Source organism: Pelobates fuscus, chromosome 8 (genome assembly GCF_036172605.1).
Source record: "Pelobates fuscus isolate aPelFus1 chromosome 8, aPelFus1.pri, whole genome shotgun sequence".
Taxonomy (NCBI): domain Eukaryota; kingdom Metazoa; phylum Chordata; class Amphibia; order Anura; family Pelobatidae; genus Pelobates; species Pelobates fuscus.
In genome coordinates this window covers 56,714,268-56,720,267 of record NC_086324.1, presented here as the reverse complement: position 1 = coordinate 56,720,267, position 6,000 = coordinate 56,714,268, and the positions used below count along the sequence as shown (strand labels likewise).

Below are 6,000 nucleotides of genomic sequence, written 5' to 3'. Positions count from 1 at the left end.
AATTTGTATCCCACTACATTCCCACACAGACTCCAGATTCCCTAATAACGCAGAACTGGTTTGAGGGCTGTGTGAATAGGCTGTAAGAGCTAAGCCTATCATCTGAAAGGCTGGATCTGTCTGTGCATTAAGGTGTATTGCTCAGATGTGCAAGCCTGGAGGAGTAATGAGTAGGGAGGGACTTTAAAAGACATCACAGTGAAACAGATAGGTGTGGAAACTCAAACCCGACCTGTTTAGAAGGGGGGGAGTAGAAAGACTTGTATGGCAGACTGTACCGAGATCTCATGCACCCAAGGAGGATAAGTGTGACGGATTCTTGGTGACAGAAATGGCAACAGAGATTGCTACTCTGTATTGATGTCTTCTCATCCAGGCGAATTCTGTACAAACTAGGAAGTAGTAAGTATGGAAAATAATGCAATACAAGAAACTGACATGTGGGTGGGGATCTTCACTAGAGATCAGGGGAATTCTGTCAAGGACACTTGAAGTGACTTTGCTATAATGTAACACATTCAGATCTCAAGGGATATGCTTTGATACACTGGGATCTCTTAAGGTGTAACTAACTCTTTCAGTGCCAAAGGGGGGCTCACTTCACTAACCCATCAGAAGTGACTTGGACGCCCTCTGAAAGCTGAATTGGGTTTAGTGGTTGCACAGAAGCTTTGAAACCCCCCTGTGTGTGCTGTTTGTGTAAAACGATTGTATTTGACTGTTTAGCTTATGGATAGAATGTGTAACTAATGTAATGTAAAATAAAAGCAAAACATAAACAGGATCAGAGTAATGAAGGAATTTGGAGAACAGAGACAGCAGCTACTAGCAAATCTATTTCTACAGCAGATTACTGTTTGTGTTTTGTTTTGTTTTGTTTTGTCTTGTTTGTATGTTTGTCAGTTTCTGTTTGCCTTCAGACTAATGAAGTGACTCCCATAGCTCTCCCTCTGCTAGGAAAACCTCTCAGTTCACTGTAATTATTATGGTTTTGTGCCTTCAGCGTTTTTACCCAGGTGTCATTGAGTCAGAAGGCTCTAATGCATTGAAACTACTTATTTGCAAATTCACCCACTGTACAGCTCTACAGTATTTGTTAGTGCTTTACAAACAGCTGTAATGAATCATAATCGCTTTTTAAACAGATATTGCTGGTTTGGCTCAGATGCTTTGTTTGTTTTTGTAGAGAGACACTATTTGAATGGATTTAATTAATAAAATGAAAATCTTGATTTAAAACATGAGTTACAAGTAATTGTATCTAAGTATCTATAACTCATTCATAATATCGTATCTAGTGGTTATAGCCAATTGGTAAGCTAGTCTATAAAAGAGCAGATATTATGAAAATGGAATTGTCACATATTGTGCAGTGTGCTCCAAGGCATATGATATATGTACAGACGGTGTTTAAAGGAACACTATAGACTACTTCATTTCATTAAAGTGGTCGGGATGCAGTGTCCATGTCTTCCTTAGCCCTGAAAAATAAAATATTCCCCTTTCAGAAAAACTGCAATGTTTACATTAAAGGGTTAAAACTGCCACTTGTTGCTGTCCACCAGACAGCCACTAGAGGCTCTACCTTCAGTTTCATGGAGTTTGACTCTGTGAAACGAAGGGGGACATGACCACGCGTTGCATGAGGACATTCAGCATCAAGCAGAACCCCATAGGAAAGCATTGATTTTGATGCGTTTGTCCGTTCTGAGTACTCTGTTACAGCCTGTGTTGGCTTGCTTGCATAATATTAGGGGTTTCTGCTTGCTCATTGTACCTAGAAGAAAATCAGCTACACAGTAAAAATGAGGCTCGAATAATGCTAAAATGATTTTTGCAGAGTTACTGTATCTCTTTTGTACACGGGATCTGCCTGGCATTTTGGTTCTGAGTTGCACGTTTTGGGTGCAAATAGGATAGATTGATACTAATGTCAAAAGTGAGCTGAAACTTGATTGCAACTGAACAGGAGCGGAAGGGCAATCTATTTATGTTTTTGAATGTTCTCTGTGTTTTCTTGCCTTTTATTAGGGTTTACTAAAAATGCACTTAAAAACAGCTGCATATTGCTCTGCTTTAAAATATGTCATCGAGAAGTATAGAGTCCTGAGACAGGAGTGGGTTGTGTGTTACAGAGGTGTGGATAAATGCGAGAGGTGTAACCAATGAGACAGCTCTGGATGTTAAAAGGTGGTGACAGAAGCTTTGTTAGAAAAAGAGAAGAAGTATTTGGGGTTTTTTGTTGTTGCTCTGCTCAACCTAAAAACAGAACCCAGCGCTGGAGTTTTTATTGTGGTGCTATGCATTAGGAATCATTTGTGGTGAGTTAATGATTACATTGTAAAATTTTAAATTGGAAAAAAAATAGTCTGATTGAAACTCATTGTTAAAAAATAGAATACTGTCACCCTTATGATGTCCCAGGACATACATGAAAACAAGAGAAATCTCAATGTATCTTTCCTGGTAAAATATTTTATAAATAAATAATGATTGCAATTGCCTTGTATAACCATTTGTAGGTACATACTGTATTGCATGAGCTATTCAATATAATAATATAAAAATATATAAAAATAATTTGGTGTGGTTTCTGATTAGTGTACGACGCAATTATTCCTATACCATGGCAAACACTTTAGGAAACATATGGATATGTGACAAATGCTCCTTCCCACGAACGTTTGCCATGAACTCCTGGAGGAGTGTGGAAGCTGGCATCCTGCCCACCAACTATGGTTCAGGTCTGACACCCCATTCGGAAGTTACCCTGCCCAGCCGCTATTAGCAGCTTTCCCTAGGTGCCCCTGGTTCAGCACTTTGTCTTCTCACGAATTAAACTGAATGCTAGCTCCCTGGCGGACGTTTACATGAACAAATCCACGAACGGTCCTCAGCTGTACTTAGCCGCGAATGTGATGGAACTAATTTCGGCTAGATGACCTTGTGGTTCCCGAGCAACTTTGTGACCCACCAGGAGAGCGCTTTTTGGAGGGAAGGTGCCAGAGGAATAAAAAAGGCTTCCTGAGAGCGAGGCGAAGCACCCCATATTTCGGCTGCAGGTGCTCTCAAAAGTTGACACACATTGCTCTAGAACTATTTTGGGCACAGGACCACGTGTGCGACTGGTCAGAACTTTGCCCTGGTGGCGTTTCCCCTATACTGTAGGGATCTGAGCACTATTTGGACAACTGTGGCGCTCAGATCAAGGCTGTTTGGGGATGTAGGACATGTGGGCTTATTGTATTTTTTATTATGTTTTAGGGTACTTTTCAGTTTTTTTGTTTTCGTGATTGGCTCTCTGTTCCTGGGAGATAATTAGCTCACCAGTCTTTAACTCAGTTATCTTCCAGGCGCAGAGATTTCTGGGAGGGTCTTGTATTGTATACAAAGGGGACCCCATGGGGGCTGTGTATAAATTATGTGTGCCTTGCCTGAATAAACCAGTTCATTTTCACCCTTCACTAAGTCTAGGATAGTGGTTGGGTGAACTGGCTATACAGTCATACTCTTTGCAAGAGAGCTTAATCACTTGGAGCTGTTCCCAGGGCCCAATTCCAGGGTGGGAAGCTACGGATAGACCCTAGCCTTGCTACAGCGGCTAGGGGCTGAAGCACTAGGGGTGTCCCGGGTGGAGCACTAGGAAGCGAGCTTGACTAAGGTACCCAGCCTGGGTACCAGGTGATCCATCACATATGGATTCTTATATGTTTAAAAATAAAAACCGTGTGCATCTTTATTATGAATACCTGTGGAAAAATCTCCTGCCTGGACCTAATGCAAACCTGTTATGTAAGGTCCAACCACCATGCTGACAGCTGGAGCACACTACCTAAATTCTTGAACCTGATAATGATGCACAGATGCTGCTAGAAGATGAGTAAAACCCTCATCAAGGATGTCTTTTCTGAATCCCCTCATATCTCCTGCAAAACCACAAGCTGGGTAGGCAGGTCAGCTGTGAAAAGCAACAACTGAACCCATTGACTACTGGCTGTGTCATAGTGTGGAGGACTGAGAAGATGCGTCATAAGTGATGAACGCACATGCGGAAAGAAAAATGACGTAAATTTGCACGTATACAACAAAACACTGCAGAGGGACACTAACAATCTACTCCTGATTACTCATAACCAAAAATACAGCGCACAGTACTTTTTTTATAAAATCAACCGAGAAAAATACAGAACTCCAAAAATATTTGTGGCTTTAAATTGAATATTTTTCTTTATGATTGATGGAACTTTTAGACTTTTAGTAAATATTTTGCTAATCAAAATGAATTTCAAATAATGCACAGTGCGATTGATCTATATATCTTTATACACCCGTCTATACTTGTATCAAATGTTACTAATATTAAGTAAGAATTACAACTCTCTGGAATACCAGTTCTAAACACACCCAGGGCTCCATAAAACAAGAAGAAACAGATGGAAAAATAATTTCTGCATCTTGGGTGGAGAGGATTAATTAACCCTTCGGTTCCTGCATGTTTCTTTGCAAGCTGTTCTTGTCAACGTTTAAGCCTGTATGCACCAGACAGAAATGACACAGTGAAATTAGTAATTTTTTTGTGTGTCATAAAAAAAAAAAGACAAATTATAAAAGTGTGTTTATAAACCCAATAAACCTGTCTGTACACGCTTTGCTAGATATGTCAAAAATTCTAAGGGAATTCGGCACAGTGGGATTTATTTATTACATGTATTATTACATATTGTATTAAATTAAAATATCTTTTAAAAAATATAGTCTAAAATAAGCTTCAACTAAATCTGGATAATTGTTTTTTCACAAATCGTGAATTCATCCTTAAATTATGAAATCTGGTTTTCTATTTCCTACTATTTGATATTTAGGGAAAGCATCCAGAATGTGTTTTGAAACATGTGTTCCGTAGTCTGACTGAAAGTTCTAGAAAAAGCCCAGTGTTAAAGGCAGAGTTCATAGAGCATTCCTGATGAGACAAGACACTGCAGAAATTTAGGATATCTCTGCTTTAAACAAATTAATCCACACTCAAATTACAGTGACGTGCAAGAGGCAGAAGGACTTTAGAGCTGCCTATGTAGAAAAGATAATAAGGTTTCACTTTTACCAAAAAAGATTCTTGGTTAGTTTAGGCCAGGGATAGGCAACCTTCGGCTCTCCAGATGTTTTGGACTACACCTCCCATGATGCTTTGCCAGCATTATGTGTGTAAGAGCATTATGGGGGATGTAGTCCACAACATCTGGAGAGCCGAAGGTTGCCTATCCCTGGTTTAGGCGAATCCCAATGATGAAAGGGGAGAAAACCTTAGTGACTTTTTTTTCCATACATGAAAAAGAAAAAGAAAAGTCATAAAAAAGTAAAAATAAATCTAAGTGTATGCACGTAAACAAAGGGAAAGTCTCTGGCAAATACTTAATGTAGACTGTTAAAATCATCATAAAAAAAAGCTTTTATTGCGACAATGAATGTGATGTGTAAAATCTATTTAAACACATGATGTATATTAAGCACATTAATCACAAAGCAACAATTGTTAGCGTTATTGTTTAACAGGTGTCTGGTGCATATACAGTGAAAATCTATTTTATTTATTACAACATAGAAATACTGAAGGAGTTAAATCTGTTTTTTTCCTGTGGTGCAATCCCTGCAACACATATAGAAGATAGGAATAATTTGCATGAGAGGTCAAATATCACTTTTAAGTAGTTACAAGTCTCAAACCAGCTATCGATGACTTTGGGGGAAAAATATCTTCTTGCGAGTAAATCTGCAGACATTCCCATAGTCCCACAGTCCATCCATAAGTCCCTGCCTCACACATTCACCAGAAACTGAAGATAGCTGACACAAACAAATATGGCGTCGCCAATGAAGTATACCTTCTGGTAAGTATATCTCCCTTGAGGCCCAGGTCATAGCATACAAAGCAGGCATGTCATCATTGTGGGTGTTTGCAAAAATTTCACTTCAAATTAAAACTTTTATAATATAAACTTGCAT

At 39.1% G+C, this 6,000-nt stretch overlaps 1 protein-coding gene across 2 annotated transcripts in view; it reads left to right on the top strand.

Moving 5' to 3' along the window:
* Positions 1 to 223: 223 nt before the first annotated feature.
* Positions 224 to 6,000, top strand: part of LOC134571543 (aldehyde oxidase 2-like) — an 88,964-nt gene continuing 83,187 nt past the window's right edge. Inside the window, exon 1 of one of the 2 annotated variants that reach the window (XM_063429878.1) lies at positions 224 to 402. The gene's annotated coding sequence lies outside the window, so the exon portion shown is untranslated. The remainder of the gene's footprint in view (positions 403 to 6,000) is intronic. The other variant, XM_063429877.1, reaches the window with a different exon arrangement.